The sequence below is a fragment of the Hermetia illucens genome, chromosome 4 (assembly GCF_905115235.1).
Source record: "Hermetia illucens chromosome 4, iHerIll2.2.curated.20191125, whole genome shotgun sequence".
NCBI lineage: Eukaryota > Metazoa > Arthropoda > Insecta > Diptera > Stratiomyidae > Hermetia > Hermetia illucens.
The window spans coordinates 105,333,312-105,354,381 of NC_051852.1; the positions used below are offsets into that span (position 1 = coordinate 105,333,312).

The window sequence follows — 21,070 nt, forward strand, 5'->3', positions numbered from 1 at the left end:
ACCCCCCTCCTTATTTGCTTCAAACGGTCGAGTTGCTGCGAGTAGAGGACCGAATTGAGGGTCTGGCCATAGTTGAGCAGCTCATAGTGGATAACTCCCTTCCAATCCCACCAAACACACAACAAATCCTTCCTGGCCGTCAATCCGGCCTTGGCGATGGTTTGGGCCGGCTCGCCGCGCTTCGACCACGATCTTTTTCGCTTGAGATTTTCGTACGTGATCCAGTTTTCATCATCATTCGTCGAATTCGTTCCATTTCAGCAGTGCATCGCAGGCGTTGATTCGGTCCAAGAGATTTTTTTCCGTCAACTCGTGTTGCACCCAAACATCCAGCTTTTTTTGGAATCCAATCTTCTGCAAATGGGTAACCATGAAGGTCAATCCGCAAATACTGCAGCTCGATTTAGAAAGGCTTAAAAATTCATTATAAATGGGTATCCAACGTGGAACTTAACGTTTATTCAGCTTCATTGTGATGAACCTGTGAACGAATCCTTTTTTTGCCTCCTAACTTCGTTTTGTCGGACGCCACACGCACAACTTAATTTTTCAAACCTACCCCCTGTCACAAGTTTTCCTAAGTATTATTTCAATCCCACCTTATAGACTAGCTCGCCGTTTCTTGGTTTATCTTGGATCTTATCATCTTGTAGGAAATTTCCTTTGTGAAGTCTTTAGATTGACGGATATTGTCATCCGAGCTTCTGAGGTGAAGGTAGGATACCTTTGAGTGAAACCGCAATTTTGTCAGTCAATCATTTGAAGAATATCATCTTCTTCGGTTGATGAATTTCCACTTGGCATAATGTGGCAAAATTTTGCGATTGAAACGGCATTTTAAGTCATCAATGCACAATATTTTCGGGGTGCGTATGGAGTTGAAGATTTTAGGAAGTTATTCATCAGTATGCCTTGTATTACGTATTTCTTTTTTTCTACTCTTGCTTATCGTACTTTAAGCTTGTATTTTTGTTTATAAATCAAAATTGGCTTCTAAGGAAGAAGTCTTGAATGAAGTATTTAAATCATTCGCAGATTTATTACTTTTATTTTATCTTTGACACCGTAAACATCGTTTCTTCTCTCACAGTCCTTCACGTTTTCGTTGTGGGTTTTAAGTTTCATTCTCATTTGATCCCCTTCATTGGCTTGTTGAGATTCAAGCAGACGAAGGATGGCTGAAAAAGGACCCGACGAAGATAAAGTCACGACGAACGGGGGCCACTGGCAGGTTTTGGATACGTGTTTATTGTCTTTGTTCTATCAAAATGTTAGCGGGAGAACCAAACTGCCTTCAATTTGTCCGCGCTCTCTCAGCAACACATATCATCTGCACCTCCGAAATATGGCTGGACGATCATATATGAAACTCCGAGCTCGCCAAAGGGTAATCCATTTTCAGCTGTGAAAAAGACCGGGACGCATCACGTAAGCTCACTGGTGGTGGGCCCTACTTCCAACTAATTCTGCACTCTGCGGTGAACCCGACTTCTCCTTCTTTGGCTCTCCTTGTGATTATGTTGTCCTACGTGTTTCTCTGTCCAACTTCCTCTCGTTCATTGTATTTTGAATATACGTCCCCTGTGCTTGTCTTTCTCAGTCGTACGAAGAATTGTTTGCCAATTTGTCGGAACTCTTTACTGTCAAATTCTCTATTCACTCCCTTTCTTGCTCTGCCTTCTACGCTCAACCGGCCTAATCAACCTAGCCTTCCGATCCCTTCCAATAACCTCTCCCGCTCTTATATTTTACTGTCTCTTTTTATGAACGCTTGTTCTCCAGTAAATTTCAGCATCATCCAAAATCTCCTTGAGTCGTATTTTCGATCTCTTCCTTTCAAATTTCCTTGAGCGGAGCTTCCTCTTTAAAGCTCCAAAACCAGCCAGCTTAAATGTTCTCTATTTACGGTGGAACACGGTCAAACGCTTTTTCCACATCTAGAAACAACATCAATGTAAAGAGGGCAATGCGGTATTTCTCCATGAGAAACGTGCATTGTGTCGTAGAAGAGAAACTCCTGTGGAACACACTATCTCGCAGGCCTTTAATCCTTCAAACTTTTTGCAATACCTTAACAACACCTTTCTAGTCAATTTCGGATTTGCAATATTTATAGAAACTGAGGATCGTTTGCCAGAATAGGTGTATGATATAACTCATGAACTCACTCCGCTTATAAATATTAATCAGGCATTTTATTTCAGTTAGGAAGTGTTATTCCTAGCCATATACTACTGTGGGCAGCCAGCCGCTTTTTATTTCGGCGAACAATTCTAAAATAGTTGGCACAATCTTATTCGGTTGTTCTCTTTTATCGCTTTTCAGATTCCTGATCATTGTAGAGGAATACCTCGTAGATCTCTGCACGTAAGTGTCATCGAATCTGACCTGGGAGTGACTTAAGTATATCGGATTAATGCTATCAGGTAACGGTGCACTGCGCTATAACATCCTTTCACGAGGTTCTGCAACTGGGGGCTTTTACGATCAACACATCCACAACCCAATCCCCCAAATCCAAAATCTGCCATAGTTTCGTTGTCTTATTGACCTTTATGTTTCTGAATGCTAATTGCTTTTCACAGAAAGATAAAAATGTTGCACTGGATCAACGATGTAGCACATTGTGAGCACGCCCTAATTGAAGATATTCGCGTTCAGTATGGGATTGTATTAATCCTAGAAAAATTAGGCAAGGGGCGTCTTCGGCAGTATAGTGTGATGTTGCCAGTCCACTGATAGTTCCTCTGATCCCAGCATCTTTACCTTACCTTTTCTCTATTAGAATTTATGGAAAGTTGGAGCAGCTAAAGTGCCAAGCTCCAGGCTAACCGACTTTGGAAGCAACAATTGCTTAAACTCCACAAGAATTAAACACGTCGTGATTACCTTTGATAATTCTGACGAACTATATATTTCTCAATTCATGTTTCCTAATTTATACAATACAGTAGGCCTGTACTTTTACTCGTAGATACATATGAATGTACAGTATATGGGAGAAAATATTACGTAGTAAGCAATGATAATGTGGATAAGTTTTACAGTATTTCACTATATTTACTAAATTTAGGATGATGAGAACTCACTGGCCAACAACGCAAAGACCCATCGAAGGAGCGATAGCTTCATTCGCTGAATGGTGACTTGAGCGCCTCTTGGTTACACCTGGACCAAATCTATAAACGAGAGCAATGGTGAACCCACCCTAGACGAGTAGACTCCGCTTCCGAACGAGGTGGCCACCGCCATTTCCAGTCATGAGAAGGGGTAACTACCACTGAGGTGCCCTTTCAGCGGCTGTTAAATGTGACTTTCACCAGGATTTTGTCTATTGCCAATTGGTGCAGTTTAGATTTTGTTTGAACTAGTTTCAGTAATACAAAATAATCTATAGCTATGACAAATAGCTGCTTCCTATATATTCATCCACACTACCGGAACTGGTCTCATGCAATCTTTCCTAGATCAGAGTCCAGACATCTGACCATAGGGAACCAGGCACTTCCGGACCTTTGTCTATACACATGGATCGTGTAGGCTTGAGTTCGAATTAGTGTCCTTACTTCAAGTTTGCTGTCATCAATGTGTTATATATGTATAAACTTAGATAGCCTGAGGTTACATCTTAACTTAAAGGAAATTGATAAATAGAACAGGAAATTTGTCTTGAACATTTTGACCATTTCGAAAAGATGATGTTCGATCGTTATGTTTCGGATTATTAATGTGAGAGAGTGCCAAACCCATGTGTCGGTCTACAACAAAAGTAAGACGAATTTCCAGACATCAGATAGCACCCAACAAATTATCTTTTTCTTATCTTTATCAGATCGAATGTCCGGAATTGTTTTTTACAAAGGGTATACATAGGGGAGACCAGATGTCGTAAATTTTCTCGCATTAATCACAAACACACATTCTACATAAAGTACTTGTTTATATTTTTTATCGTTTATAATAAATGGTCGTTCGATGCACATGAATTGACTTCGTAAATTGGCCATGACCGATAGGCTTGTCGTTTATGCCTCATATGTGCATTAAACATTACACAGAATATAAACAAACTGGCATTTTTTTGTAAGTTCTTATGGGCATGTAGTAAGTCGTAATACTCGAATACGACACAGAACTCTATCAGACATAATGGGTCATTGTGCGGCAATTCAATCAAATTAAATTTACTTGCAATTCGTTGCAATTGGGATGTTGTTTGTTTACGATTGTTCCTGCTGATGATGAAACTGGCGACAGTAAGTTTGAGGTGACTCGTCGGATGAAGGGATGGAGATTTTCTTTCTCTGTTCAATGTGAAATCGATTATAGAAATTGAATAAGGTTAATTTGGTCCAGACTGGAGAGTTAGATACTTCAAAGTTCGAATAAATGCATTTTCAAGAAGGACATTGTAACTATAATATTAGGTTGTTGCAAATGAAATGTCGGATATTTGAGTAAAATTTCAAAAAACTATAACTTTTATGAAAATTAATTTTATTAGTCAAAATAAGAACCAGCAGCTTCAATGCACTTCTCCCAACGAGATACAAGGGCATTTATTTCAGTTTCGTAAAAGTCTGGGTTTCTAGAGCTAAGAAATTCTTCAAAGGCACTTTTGACAGCTACTTCATTGCTGAATTGTTTCCCCGCCAAAAAGTGATCCAAATGCTTAAAAAAGTGGTAGTCGGTTGGCGAGACGTCGGGTGAATATGGTGGATGAGGAAGAGTCTCATATCGTAATTCATTTAATTTTTGGACCGTCATTCTGGAAACATGAGGTCGGGCGTTATCATGGAGCATTATCACTCCATCTCCATCTCTAGGCCGCTGAACACGTAATTTCTCGTGCACTTCATCAAGTTGGGCACAATATTTCTCTGCATTAATTGTTTCACCACGCTCCAAAAACGAATAATGAATAATTCCAGATGCAGACCACCAAACAGTTACCATTACCTTCTTCGGGTGAAGGCTCGGTTTTGGCATGTGTTGTGGAGGCTGATCGGCATCTAGCCATTGCGCTGATCTGCGACGGTTGTCGTACAATATCCACTTTTCATCGCATGTCACTATTCTGCGCAAAAAGGGATTGTTCCTGTTGCGGTTGAGTAGAGAACTGGATATTTCCATTCGCAGCGCCATGTTTTGCTCGTTCAGTTCATGCGGAACCCACTTATCAAGCTTCTTCACCTTTCCAAGCTGTTGTAAGTGCCGAGATACTGTCGAATAGTGTACGCCTATTTTCTCTGCAATGTCACGAATCGATGATCGGGGATCAGATTTCACTATCAAACGCAACTCGTCGTTGTCGATCGATGGTCCTGGGTGTCCACGAGGTTCACTTTGGAGGGTCATGTCGCCTGATCGGAATTTTTCGAACCACCGCTGTGTCGTTCGTTTGTTTGCTGCGTCAGCTCCAAATGCTCTGCAAATGTTTCTGGTTGCCTCCGCTGCGTTGTGACCAAGTTTAAATTCATATAGAAAAAGTATACGTTTTTGACTCCCTTCCATGCTTTTTTCTTTGAGTTTTACTTGGAACTTCAATGACGATTGAAACTGAAATGACTCCTTGATCGAACGAACGACTATTTATACTCAATTATCCCATACCACCAGAGTCACCTTGCGGCAGTTTTAAACATTAAAATCATAACTAACTTCACTTCATTGAAAAATCCGACATTTCATTTGCAACAACCTAATATATGCAATAGATTTGACTACTTCATATTTACCTGAAACCATACCGTACTCAGAGATGCAGACACGAAGATACGTTAATCTAACCTAACTTAGGATACTCATTAATAAATGTGTAAATAAATCGATTTTAATTAGTATGTTGCCCGCTGGGCGTAATCCTGCATATCTCAATATAAAGGTCATTAGGTAGTAAACGTTTATTGCAAATCTTGTATTGAATGAGAAAAGTGAAGTATCTAATGGATAAACTGTGGCATTCCCATAGACTGCCTCACTTTCTTTGGATAAACAATGAAACCTTCCTGTGGATTATTACTATAAGGATATCATTAGTACGAAGCGAAAGTTAACAAAAAGCACACTACTATACGATTAGTAGTCACTCATTGAAATTCTGGTCATTCTTCTTACTTGCGTTTCCACAGACATGCGATCAACCGTCAAAAATTGTCATATGGTCTGGGTAGCTCAGTTGTCTTCGCATACTAGGAGTTTATCGATTAATAGTTCTGAAGTAATTAGTCATCCAACATAAACGTCCGCAATAAGATAGACCGGCAGAATCAACCGAATGCATTTTTATCGCCAAGGATACTGTAAAATGGCCTTTTGGCATCTCGTTGACCAAGTATTTTATATTTGGATCTCATACCTTTCTTGATTATCAGCCTCTTTCAAAATGTACTGGTCTGCACTATTACCCAGATCTATGAGAAAAGGTTTTAATAAAGAACGATTAACGTTTATTCTCTAAAACCGTTAGAAACCTCTCAAATACTCTAACCACAAAAGTAAGCTAACTTGAAGTAACAGATTCAAGGCAGTCGAATCACTTCGATTTAAAAGGAGTGAAGCTACCGCTCACAAAATCTTCATGATAGCCAGGTCAAACCTCACCTGAGGTTCCGAAGATCATCGAGTCTAAACTTCATAAGAACAGAAAGATTTTACAACCCAATTCTCAATCAAAATATATATCTCAGGAGGCTCAAAAAGAAAACGGAAGCAATAGACTACAACCAGGAGAGGAAACTTCGAAATGCACTAAACGCGGGGCAAAAAATGAACCTTCTCCTTTGAGGCCAAATGAAGGTCGCAAATGTTTTCAGCGCATCTTGTGCAAGTATTCTGTGTTGTGGTTATATAGATCGATAGTTTTGTGTATGCACATATCCAAACAATTCGGGAAACTGGAAGCTTGGCGCTTCAGATATAAAAGGGTTTGTGTTAACCTATGTGAGGAGCATAATGCAGTTCTCCATTGGCTGATATCATTGATTCGAGATATTTAAATCGCTCAGTTCTGTCAATGCCAGTAACCTGCTCAGTTGTTAGTGCAAGATTTACTACTCCTAGGATGAACTTAAGGAGGGTTTTGAGTCAATTTTTAAAAGTTGGTAATATACTATTAGTGAGTTTATTTGGGCAGATATCGGAATGGGACATATTTTGAGGCCTAGATTTCATCTAATCGCATTGTCCTGATTTTTTTTTTGGATTTTCGTGGTGGGTAATTTCCGAAAATGAGTCCTATCTCACTTTAAGTGCGTACGTTTTGACTCCTAATTCACGCACTTTGCAATTCAATTGCAAAACTAATATCATTTGCGGGAAGTACTAATCGAGACCTTTGATACCCTACACGACTATATTCGGTGAAAAATTTTGTGAAATCCTGCCTTTACATATATAAGGAGCCCCCCTTTAAACTCCAGCTAAATTTACGTCACTCACTATATGCGTGGTATTTCATAGTTCCCATGTGTCCTGTATGTTTTGGAGAAAAGTGCATGTGGCAGACAGACAGAGAGACGGACAATGAATCGATTTTAATAAGATTTTGTTTCACACAAAAACTTAAAAACCATGCGTTAGATTACAAACAGCACTGCTGGCGGCTTGATGAAAACTCTGCACAACTCAAAAAAGATTGTCAAGACTGTTCTTCAACAAAGAGCTTTGCTGCAGTTCGCATCAACTAATTTTCACTATTGATATTTGGAACTGCACATTCAGTTGTAATTATAATCGCAATGGATAATAATTTTCACGCATGGGAACTGTAACAAGCTGAGGAGTGTCAGGGCAATAGACGGGAGGAGTAGAAAAGGAATGAAATTAAAATTTCTACAAGCAATTTACAAAAGAAAATGTTGTAAAAATATATTTGGATTAAAAGATTAAAAGTAATGTAAACATGATAAATATAACTAAATACAAAGTTGATACTATTATTGGTAGAATCACGAACAGTTCTGAAAGCGTTGGCCGTTGTGTTTCCGATGCTCACGAGAGAATATGGCTGAAGGCCTAGTAACAGTGTTGTATTTACAGATATATCGCAGTGAACGGGAGACCCGCAATCCAATATGTAACAGTTTTTACGTTACGCAGTAAATTAACGACCGATGCTTATTCTCGATAATGAAACAAAGATAATTTATGAGTTAACAAAATACAAAGACAGAACTCGAAATTCTCAACTACCTACTAAATTTCGCTGCCAAGTGTCCCAATCGAGACAAGGAAAATCAGAAATCTCAAATAGTAAGGAACTTCAGACATCCCGGTTTTGCGACGAGGTCCACCAATTCGATATCCGACTTATTCAAAGTTGTATCCTACTAGCTTTATTATCCTTTTAACTGTTGTTGGTGGTGAGTAACACAAAGGTGATCCTGCTGCTTTCATCTGGTCTCAGACATAGGTCAGGTTCAGCCTCGTCAGTTTTATCAATTTGGCCGAGATACTGGTTATGCTACCTTAGACGGCCTTGAAGTCGATGAAAAAATGGTGCAATTGATGACCATATTCCAAAATAGAAAAAATCTGATCTGTTGCTAATTTGCCTGGAGTAAAGCCTCTTTGATATGAGTCATTCTCTGGACTTTTCTCTTGACTGTTTAACTTCACATTTTCAGTAAAAACGAAACGATTTCAACCACATCAAGTCTAAACCCTTCACCCTTTTAGACAAATTACACAAAATAATAAGATGATTTCCTCCCGTCACGGCGTATGGGATAAAAACATACAATAATCAAAAAAGAAAGTTGCGAGACTCGCCTTTTTCTTACCTGGAATTCAACAATGAAATAGGATGAAAAGCTTTGGGCCACTTAGGTCTAGCACCTTGGTGCGGATCCCCGGTATCTGACCAAAACCTACATACTCATACAATTTTACTTCTCTTCAAAGAAGAAAAGACGACAACATCATGACGAGGTTCCGCGTTAACTGAATGGAATACTCGTATTTCGGATGCCTAACCGGAACCCCACGCTGCGTACCCAGGTATCCAAACTAATACACCTCTAGGTAATTAAAAAATTATTTGACTTACTCAACGAACCGATAACCGTGAAAATTCAGTCTTGCTTTTACCGATTTCACGCCTCACATTCTCATTATCCAACCAAATATTCATCACGATCTTCAAGGATGAAAGGTAGAAGGGAATTCAAAATTGTCGATATGGCATTCCATTCTATCGTATTTGGCAGCCAAGGACAGGAAAAGTGATGGGCAGACCCAGGACTCAGTTGCAAACTGCCACTACCCAACTAAGTAATGACTTCTCCTCCGCCTGCTTCTTCAATTGAATTCAGAAAGAAGCGTAGTACTTTCAGTTTTTCTGGTTTGTTCGTTGAAAAACCAGCTGAAAATGAAATATTTAGGAAGATCACATCCAACTTCTAGCTACAAACCTTTCTTTACAAACATAAAGCTACAAACAATCACTACGAAATGAATGAAAAAGTTTTCATTCCACAAGTAGGGATTCTTTCAAGAAGCTTGAATGAAAAACATTTCAGCAAAGGTTCGTATTTCCATCCGATCCGTTGCTTAACCTTTGTCTGTATTAGTTTCTGTCTGAATAATTTCTCAACGTGGCATTTTTTTAATCTGCACTCAAAAGATACTACTGCAATTGTAAGCCCTATGATTACTAGGGCAGAGAAACCTGAACTCAGCACAACCGCCAGGGGGCTGCACAAACTTCAAAGACTCCTCCCCATTCTCACATACAGATGCAGACAAGTAGAGAAGTAGTAGCGATTTTCAGACTGGTCGGGATTATTAGTGAGGCGAGAAGCTGCCCCAAATCGAAGGAAAATAGACATTCTTTCTCGGTAGTACCCCGACTTATTAACGTCAAGAGATAAACATGGCAAAGAGGTTCCATCACGGTAAGAAGTTTGAAACACGTCCCAGTAATAAGGCAAACTGAGAGAGCCAGGCGGTGGCATACGGCTTATACCAGCAATAGATTACCTGGTACACTGACGGAACCCTCATAGCAAAGGAAGTAGACGCCGGGGTCATTGGTCCAAGAAGAACGTACTTTGAACCAGTGGATATGCATATTATCATAGTATATTCAAGACGGAAATATATGCCATAAATAGATATGCCTCTTTTAACTTCGAAAGGAACTAAAGGGGCAAAATATTGTTGTTCTAATCGAAAGCCATATTAAGCTATTAAGGCACGTCGGTCGCACCAGGGGGATTCCCAACTAATATGGGAATACTTTGAGAGACTGAACACGCGCGGATTGCTTAAAAAGGATATTCTAGATTTCAGCCCAAATTAGATTAGAAAGCAATGAACAGCTTCGAGCGGACCAGGAATAGAAGCGGTCATGCCGCTGCATCGCCAGAGCAATTTTGTGAAGTCGGAAATGTTTTTACAGCTGCTACGTTAAAAAACGAAGAGGAAACGCCGATAGAACTGTACTGGGCAAACTTCTCAGGGAACGGAACAGTCCAGGTTGCTTATGAAAAGATTGTTTAAATCTCGCGAAGAAAGTGGTTTCGGATCATAACATGAATACTCATTATTATTGTTGTTGTTGTTTTTTTTTGGTTTTTGCGATTCTCAACTGGATTTAAATTTTGACTACGCTTGCTACTACGCTACTACCTTTAATCGATGCCAAATTGTTGCATCCTTGCAACTTCTGGAAACCATAGTACTTGGAAGCAACTAACCATTCACCCTTCGGCGAATTTATGGCACTCCATCGAGTTGGTAGAGGTTTATTTTTATATTTAATATCAATATTATTTAAAAAAAAAACAAAGTTGTAATGTTCGAGTGTTTTCACATCGAGTTTGCTACAGAGGTCTACGGTAATATTTATCTAGCCACGACTAGTTAAACGGTGTCAGGATGAAAGCAAATAGGTTGTGCCAAAAAAACTCGTGCCTTCGCGCTAAATATTGGTATCCTGAATTTTAAAACGAAGAGATTTGCAAGAGTCCTTCGGAAAAGACGCATCGATATCTGCGCTCTGCAAGATATTCGATAGTGTAGTGTCAAAGACTACAACAGAGAACATGAGCGAAGTACAAATGGCTACAAATGGTATTGCCATTGTGTAGAATCAGTATCATTTCCGTTGACAGCAAGCTTTATTTCTTTAGTACCGTACAACAGGCAGGACAATGAAGATGTTATCGGGCAAGTTTTCCAAAGATGGAATGGCCGCCTTATGCACCACATTCTTCGGCTGGATTCGAATAAAACAAGGTTTTTGACTACCGATCCCCTCTTATCGTCAGTGAGAGCGACTGCCGAGGGCAATTTAAGTATTTCGAATTACTGCATGGCGCGTCCTTAGCTACTAACACATCAATGAACGAACTGTCGTTCCGAGTACTGACCGACTACGTTGCGTAGAATCAGTGGAATAATGAGGTCACCTGCGATCGGTATGGTCACGATCTGATTTAAAAACTAACTTTTGGTATTATTTTGTGGGGGGAGGACGATTACACTTACTCCGGCGTCAGCCTGGTGACTAATTTTTCCGAGCCATACATTGCTGAGTTATGGTCTCCGTTGTTCGGTTCTTTGTATATATACAGTCTCCATTGTCAACTGCCAGAGCGTAATGTCCACATGTACTATTAAAATCTCACCATCATTCTGCCAAAAAGAGGTGACCTCACAAACATAAGACAATGAGCAAATTATTCACAATCGTTTGGTGCAACTGAATGCCGACATTTCTCGTGGACAGGCCGGATTCCGTTAAGTAAATTCTGGAGCGATTACGTCAGTTCAAAATTTCAAGATCAAAAGTGAAAAAGTGCAAATCTGCTGTTCCTTGAACTGTAGCGACGAAACGCACATCAAATGCAAAATCGAACAATAGTCAATAAATGACAATCCAACAAGCAGTAAAACATCAGATATTTACCATCCAATTTGTAGGGCAGGTGAAAATCGTTGGCATTCATTGCAAACCAAAATCTAGGAAACTGTTGTTACGAGTAGTTATATCTAAAAAAACCCTTGCATTTACTCCGTAAAAGTCGCATCCCCACAGTGACCCGAACGAACCATAATTATTTAAATGCTTAACTTAACTTACTCCTATTTTTTAATTACGCCCTCCTTTACCCATGACTGAGGCAAGTTTTAATTCTCGATTCTATTTTTTTTTTCATTGCAGCTATGGCAGCAATACCCGTTATCAAAGGATTATCCCAGAAATGAGTGGAATTTCAATTTCGCGACGTCGTTTGCAACATTTTACAACTGCCATCTCTTGTGATTAGTAACTTAAAGATATAAAAATTCAATAAATTTAAATGGAATAAAGTCGAAACGAAAGTGGGTCGCTCATTTTATGGGTTTTTTTATCAATGAAAACGCAATTCCCTCAGATTCACTAGTCATGCAAAAAACGAAAGCGGATATTAGATGTTTTTTTCTATTCGTAGATTTTAGTGTTGCAAAGTGCTTTTTCGATGTTTGTTTGTTAGTGCGATAAGAGGAAGTATCTGTAAGAAATTCATGAAAAATCTTCAAGTGGAGCAACACCAGTCGCAAAGCCACCAGCTTCTTTCGAGTATTCGTGCAATTATAGTAATAAATTCTTTGATAGGATAAAATTTTTGGATTTTTATACAGCCAGATCGAACTTTTTTGGGGCGAACAAGGTAAGTGAATTTTATTACGTGCACACATTCTTATTCGTTTCAAATAATTTCCATCATTTGATATAATAGAAGTACTCGTATCTGTTAACAGAATCATTGGGAAGGATCACGTAGATCACCTCAAAAAGCAGTAGAAAACGTGAAAAATTTGACTTTGATTCCCTTCAAAATTATTATTATAATATCGAGTGATTTGATTTTCTTTAAGCAGGATGGAACCAATATCTGGACAAAATCCGGGTATTGAGCTCGGCTACCTGCACTAAATATGGGGAGGAAGATTAGAAAACCCTGTATTCCATACGCAACTGTCCGACTTTTTCAGACTTTCGACGAAGATACCTCGCCTTCTAGACCGTGGCGAATACAGAAAAACTGGCTCAAGAGAGGCATCGGTAAATAATCATATCGGCAAGGTTTAACCTGATATTTCTTGTTATGGGTATTTTAATGTTCCCTCCCTCCCGTCTTTCTCATTCTCACCTAATCTAGATACGACTTACCATTGTGTAATGTGCCTTCTGTCCTAGAGGTGCATAACTTTTTATTGATCCAGCTTGAAGGTTTGACAAGATAAAAAGATCATTTTTTTTACCACTTCTGCGATTGGCTAGGGAGGAAGCCAGAGGACCAAACGGTTATTTTCACGTAGCATTCTAAGCAAGTATCATCAAAGGCGTACCATCAAAGCTCCGCGAATGAAACTTCAAAAATATTAAGGTTGCAAACTTTGTATGATGTGTTACGCTATTGAATTCCTGAGATTACAGAGCTGTCCATCAAACCAATCATACGATCAGGATAAGTAGAGTAGCAAAGGTTCTTTTTAAATTTGCTTTGAAAAATTCAACAAGAATAGTATGGACGATGGAATTGCAAAGGACAACTGAGCAATGTATGTCCTTGAATTTATTGAAGGAACGCATAAAGCCAGACATCCCGGAAGGAAGGAAAGTCGCAGTTCAAATCTCATTGGTAGCACAGAGATTTGTTATCGTGACTGGATGTCGGGTACCAGTCTACTCAGCTGTAAATGAGTACCTGAGTCAAATCAGAGTAATAATCTCGGGCGAGCACAATGTTGACCACATTGCCTCCTACAGTGTACTGTAGTGTACCGTAACGGTGTTGATTGAAGTGCTCTAACACACTTCAAGGCCTTGATCCAATATGGATTGTTGCGCCAACCATTATTATTTCCAAGTTGTCACCTCCACGGCAAGATGCCGAATTTTACCTAATATTAGCACTAAGTGCCAAGTATTTAGGCTCGGACGATCCTACCTACTTAAATTATAAAAGGGCGCTGGTGGTAGTGGCCGGTGGTAGGTCAGTGGGAAAATCCGTCGAGAGCTCCCCGCAACATCGAGCACGTATGCAGAATGATATATTTCTGTATGGTTTGAGCCAGGCTGTGCGAGAGTCCCAGGACGTCAAGGAAGCCGTGAATTTTTTAGGTACAATACCTGTAGCTGACAATATTATGAGAACTACAACCCCCCGCTCGAGACGCCAAATTTCTTTGATTTCTCAAAGTTCACCTTTTTATGCCTGGTGATGTATTGCACCGGTGCCATAATAGTATAGCGAGAAATGAGATGGTCCAACGTCTCTAACGCCGAACTAAACATTCTGCACTGAACGTCCTCCACCCGTTCTTTCATGTTGAGCTTTTTATAAGCCAGTGAAGGGATAGCGAATGCATTCAACGCGCTTATTTTATTCCTCCCCGAGAGATGCGGTTTCAGTACCAGTTTTGCACGTCGCAGGAATTCGGACAGCAGAGCATCCTTGAGATCACCAACTCGAGCAGAATTCCTAGGTATTAATAAAAGTCTGTGTTGGTCATAGCTTGGATGTGGAGGTCACCAATTTTATGTCCGGCATGCGGCTTGTGATGACCTTTGCAGATGGCTTAGATTCGACACTTGTCTAATCCAAATTTCATCCGAATATCACTACTGAACATTTCTACTATTTATAACAGACTTCTAAGGTAGTCGTCAGTACCAGCATACAAAATGATGTCATCTAATTACATCAAGTTAGTTCGCACTTAGCACTTAAACCATATTTGATTGCGAAACCATGCCTTCTCTCATCATTCAGTAGCCATGAAAGGAAGTTCATTGCCATGCAAAACCAAAGGGGACTCAACGAATTCCCCTGGAAGATGCCCCTCCATATATGGATGGGCTCTGAGATATTAGGACCCTCAGATGTAAGAACTGGTAAAGGGATATGCCACCCTTCCACAACTGTCGCCAAAAACTTTATTAGTTTCGGATCAATGCGATACAGATGTAGGACATCGATTAGCCAGGTATGCGGAACGCTGTCGAAAGCCTTGTCGTAATCGATATAGCAACTAAACAGGTTTCCTTCACCTCTAGTTGCTTGTCCTACAACTACCGAATTGATAATGAGTTGCTCTTTGCAACCCCTTGACCCAATTCGGTAGCCCTTCTGCTCCTCGGACAGAATGTTGGTGGTCTCGAGGTACGCATTGAACCTTCGACTTCTAATGGACGTGATGAATTTGAATTTGGTAAGCAAGTAATCGGTCTTGTGTCTATGAGGTCATGCACCTTGTCCTTCTTAGGGATAGGGGTAGGTAATGCCCGCAGTAAGAAAGGGCGGAGATTCCTCCGGCCGACTAATGATGTGATTTATAATGTGCGCATCGACCATGTGTACTGGTGAAATTTTTGTATCATAAGTTTTGCACCGGATCCAGACCTGGACCCCTCTAGTTCTTCAAACTGTTTATGGATGGTGGAAGTTCCTCTTCGGTAACATCCGTAAAATTCATGTCAGGCGTATTGGCATGGCGGGTGCCTTCGGCGGTGATCCACTCAGTATGCTCACCATCAAAGTCCACTTCAGTATTCTTGCGCCTCCATTACTGAAAACTCTACTGTCTGGACGCTCTGTTGGGATTCGTTGACAGATCTCAAAAAGCGCCACTGGTTCCTTGCGTATGTTATATTCTGGACACGTCTGGAGTGACTTTCGTCATACCGTCGTAACCGACTGCGTGGGAATGCCTGACCTGTGCAAATGATCCATTTCCGAGAATTCTTTACGTGCTCTTCGGAATTCGTCCCGAACCTCATTGGAAACCCCAGCTGAACGGTGGAGAAGAGTGCTTCGGCGAATACTGGAACCGTTGCCTGTAGTGCGGTGTGGTGTTGTTAATGCCGCCGCCTCTGCCCCCATCGGCTCTTGGTCATCAGTTTCCCCGATGACCTCAAGTCGAACACGCTCCTTGATGATGGCTTGGATTGTATCGCTGCGAGTAATAAAGCGGTACTGGTCTGCGACTCGCTGCATAGTCACGTGTGCGAATTGCGGGAAACACTCGACGAATCTCTGGTGAAACAAGGGGCGGTAAGATGTTGTACCCGCCCCCGCCGTTATTTCGTAGTAGGAGCGGATGATGAAGAGATTCATTTCCTCATTCTACTTCATCCTTTGTGACTGTGGCGGAACAGCTGCAGCCAGCGGAGCAATGCTCCTGGTTGTCGTGGCTCGTAGACTTCGAACCGCCCCACGACTAGCGTCCATTACAGCAGCCCGACCCAGTCACCAAGTCAGACGACTCCCACCAGTTATGTGTACCGGACCTCAAGTTTCTCCTTATTCTCATTAGATGGATTTGCATTTTATACCTCACTGTCAGGTGTGGGGATAGCTTCCTCAGTTAGTAATCTGCAAGACTGTAAAGTTCCAGCACTTAAATCACGTACCCCCTGAGACGCAGCCATTCAGATTGAAGTTATCCATCCCTCCTCCTTTCACAACCGGGCTTGGGACGGGCTACGGCGGAGTTATTATTATTATCCTGGAAGTTCGGCTGAGTATGTCGACATATTGAATCGGAGTTTACTGCCAAAGGTCACACCAAGATTCTTCTCAGAGCTAATTACCGTTAAAGCACTATCAAATTCATACAACCGAAATTTGGTCAGAAGCAAGGGATGGTCAATAGAATCAAACACTTCCGAGAAATCCAAATGGACTGTATGGACATATTTGTTTTTATTGAAGACAAACCAAGTTAAGTAATTGTAACAAATTGATCGCAGCCGGGCGACTACTTTCAAATTCATGCTTGCCCTTCACAACGAAGGGGCCAAAACGAGACAAAAAGCAGTCTTTGTAATTTTTGTAATGATTGTTGTTTACCACCATAATATATTATACAATTGTTGCTGCTTCAAGACTAGTTCAACCTGGAGAAAGTGGGTAATCTTACGTAACATCTCTTGTCTAAGTGTCACTATCAAAAGTTTGCACACATCCCAGAAGCAAAACTTGTTGCTGACCTTGAAGTTAAAATTTATGGTCGAGAAGTCCAGCGGGAAAGTGCTCATGCCGACATTTATTTAGACCTTGATATGTCAGTGGGAATCAAGAATGCCAGTCAAACGCAGGGTAAAGCAGTGCCATGTTGGGAGGGAATATCTGTATATTGAATCAGAAAGAGGAATAGATAATGCTTTAGGACGCTCGATGGATACCAAGCTCATCTATATATCTTACAAAATTCTTTCTCTATATGCAGTTTCTGACGACCCCAGGGGCCGCCTTTAAGTGGACGGGTAGCATCACAATATCTGCCTTCAGGGATTGAACTAACACAAAAAAACAGGAGTTCTTCTGCCAACATTATGATGCAACAGTGCCTAATTTCTGATCATACGCTCAGCAATTTTTGTTTGTATTTGAAATTATATTTCAGCTGCTTGGCCACAGCACAGTCTTCCCAAAAAATATGCCAGCCATTCGTGACAAATGTAGTAGATCATCATTTTCACTTGACCACTAATTGATTGCCAAAATTTCCTGCATGCGAACTTGTCAAGATTTTTGACCTCTTCCATGTGCGAAAACTTAGTAATGTCTCTGACGTGCAAAACGCAAACACATGTATGTGAATAGCGAACACACCTATAGACTTCTATGGGATTTGATTACTAATAATTGTTCTTATGCAAATTATAGACATACTAACAATTTTTGCATAACAAATTGGAATGTGACCATTCATGATTTTGGCAAGCCTAGCTCGTTGCATTTGTAATTTTATTGCTTGTTATTCACTCATACATTTGGAGGTGCGAAATTTTCGATTGTCATCACACGTAATTATTTGCGATTCTACCAGACGCAAATATGGCATTCGCGATTGGTTTAATCGGGATCTTGAAATCCATCCCCCCAAAATATTTTGGCATCAAATTTAATCCCAATTTGTATGATCTGATTCGATGACTCAGTAAGACCGGAACATTGTGATAGGCTGAGTAAAAAGATCCAATTCATTGAATGGTAATGGAGTAAGTCGCCTCAGAAATTGAAACGCGACTCCGGGGCCCATTATCAATATGATTTGTACAGCCCCTATAATGTTAATAACTAATGCGCCAGCGAATGGCCACAAAAGTCTAACAATACATCATTGGGGAAGAAATAAAAATTAATAGAAACAAACACAGGCAAAATTTAAATATAATAAGAATGGCGATTACCGTCAACATGAAGATGACATGGCTATAAGTTATTTGTGCGAATTTTTTCTGACCGAACATGAGTTTTATGAATAGTTTCTTGCCTGGAGGAATTACGTGGACTCATAGGCCATGGAGGCAAGAACATACTTCGAGCCGATATGGTCTTGCGGACACAGGTGAAGCATGAATTGCGGAGACAAAATATATTGCGTTCTATGTACGCAAAAACCGCATTCATTGTCAACCGTATGATGGTATAAGACACCTGTCTCTAGGTTATCGCAGAACCTGAATGTTTTTTATCCACAGGGTACAGTCGGATACGTATTGGAAGGCGATCGAGGGTTTTGTTCCATGCGCTGCCAGTGATGTTACTATTCACTATTTCGCCATGCAAAAGCCTTGATGAATGGTATTAATGATCACAGGAGATATGTTAGGCAATAAATATATGCTCGCTTCTTTGTGAAGTTTAGAACATTCGATGTACAGGTTTTATAGATGCTTTCAACATGGCTGACAGGGTGAGTTATTGTTGCCATGCTATTTGAGACGCAACACATGTGAATGTACATATATGGACCAAATCGTTTATACGTGATGTGATCTATTCGAACTCAGTGTATTTTTCTATAGCCTGTATTGATAACAGGCTGCATCTAAACAACTATATACTATGGTACTGATTTGTTTTCCCTCTTCCTAATTCAATAACATAGTCCTTCATATGGGTTATCTCATTCTAGTCTCATTTTTATTACCTGTCGATTTTAGTCTTTTACTATATGCAGGGTCATCCTAAGCAGCAAACGAAATATATGGAAATTTATACATAAAATGATTACGTGCGTTTTAGACTAAACTCAGACCCAGGTCATATTTATTTTTCTTTTCATAATTATATTTATAAAGCCTTAATAATAATAATAATCGTTGGCGCAACAATCCATATTGGATCAGGTTCTTGAAGTGTGCTAGAGCACTTAATTTAAGACCATTACGGTACACTACAGTACACTGTAGGAGGCAATGTGGTCAGCATTTTGCTCACCCGAGATTATTACCCTGATTTGACTCACAGCTGAGTCGACTGGTATCCGACATCCAGTCACGATAACAAATCCCTCTGCCACCAGTGAGATTTGAACCGCGACCTTCCGCTACAACAGCCCAGCGCTCTTACCATTCGAGCCGTCCAGACACATAAAACCTTGTTACCCTTTAACTTCTCCCAAGATCCTAAAATTCACTTAGATATTTCCAAATTGTAATATATCAGTTGTTCTAATATCCTGGAAACGACTATTATGTGCCTACTCATGTTGCATATTATTAGAGGCACTTCCAACGTTTGTTTCCACCTGGGGCGAAATGCAAACAATGCTGAGGATTCTTCTTTTGTAATAAAGATCAAGGCAGGGTGGTTCCATAAAAATTTTGATGTTAACCCAGCTGATGAAAATCTTGAGTTCGTGGTCTGCGCTGAAAAATTATTGGGAGACTAGCTTTTGTCCGTTGCAAGAGGAGGATGTTCGTTGTGAGTTGAAAGTTTTGGAAGATTGAAAACAAAAGGAGAATTTTGGATCGTGCCTGCTACGAGTATAGCATGGATTTACTTTGGATTTTAGAAGCTTTAACATTTGGGAAACGAGGGGAAGTGAAGTGATTGAATGTGATTTGAATACAAAGCGCATTTTGTTTATTTTCTTACGAACCCAGAGTATCCAGATTTAAGTAAGAGAGCCGAGCGTTGTCAGTCTGTTAAGGCTTTCCCGTACCAGTATGAGATTTATCTGGTAGGACCTAAGTCCCATGGCTATCTATTAGAATAACAATGTTCTGCCCCCTTTTGTTCCTTTCGAGGTTAAAGTAGGCACATTTATAAATGCTCCACATAATGAGTATAACAGTAATATGATCTTAACAACGCTTTGCTTGCATAATTTCGTCATTGTTGTAGCACTAACGCCCTTCCTGGGTCAAGTTCCTGCAGGTAACGTTTTCATTTATCACGTTTCATCGACCGTATCCCCCATTGTGTGTGCAATCTTCGTCGATAAAATTAACTCTGCGCCTATTGGTCCTTTCGCACTTTTTCCTTATTCATTGGAGTTTTCATCTAATTTTCAAATAATTGTAAGAGTTCTGCTCAATGTAGCTCCATAGCTTTATAATCGTTGAGATTCCCGGTTTGGCAAATAGTTCTTACAACTTGTACTTGCACCTCATTCGCCTTAATCCCCTTCTCGCTTTGATCCTGCAATTCGTAGCTCACCTCTTTAAAGGTGATCCTTTACTACCTATCAGCTTCGTCACGTCGAAGGTGAGGCAAGCCCTGTTGAAAGCGGCTGTTAAAGTTGGATGTCACTGTATTGTTTGAACTATGACGTCTTTAACATAGAAATAGATAAAATTCCGACACTGAGTGACTTATGCGACTTACATCGACAACATCCTAGCCGAATATGTTTGTCAGCACTCGGACGTTCTTGTAAGAAAGACGAATCGAAGAGCAGCGGCGTTCTCCGGTGGATAGGAACGAAGTGTTAGTGGCATTGTGACGATGGAGGAGGAAAATAAACTGTTGCTGAACTATCAGAGGCGTTCAAGGGAGACTATACTACCATAGAAAATTGAATCCAATCCATAGTTTATGTTTTGGAAATTGATTCCTGAATTTGCCTATAAGTTATCCCTCAGAAGCAAAAAAGACCGCCTGAAGCAGCGTTGAATGAAACACGTCCATCCCTGGTGAATAGACCTCGCTAGGTATCACACTGCAGAACTCACTCAGAGCTCAATTTAACCCTTGTACGCCATTGACCTTGCCCCATTAGATTTTTAAGAGTTTGTTTAAAACAAAGTTTTATTTTTGGTTATTCGTCAGCCAAAGGA

At 40.3% G+C, this 21,070-nt stretch overlaps 1 protein-coding gene across 2 annotated transcripts in view; it reads left to right on the top strand.

The window, feature by feature from the left end:
- Positions 1–21,070, top strand: part of LOC119654354 (ecdysone receptor) — an 834,675-nt gene that overhangs the window by 83,412 nt on the left and 730,193 nt on the right. For both annotated transcript variants that reach the window (XM_038059699.1, XM_038059698.1), the window contains exon 2: positions 12,170–12,659. The gene's annotated coding sequence lies outside the window, so the exon portion shown is untranslated. The remainder of the gene's footprint in view (positions 1–12,169; positions 12,660–21,070) is intronic.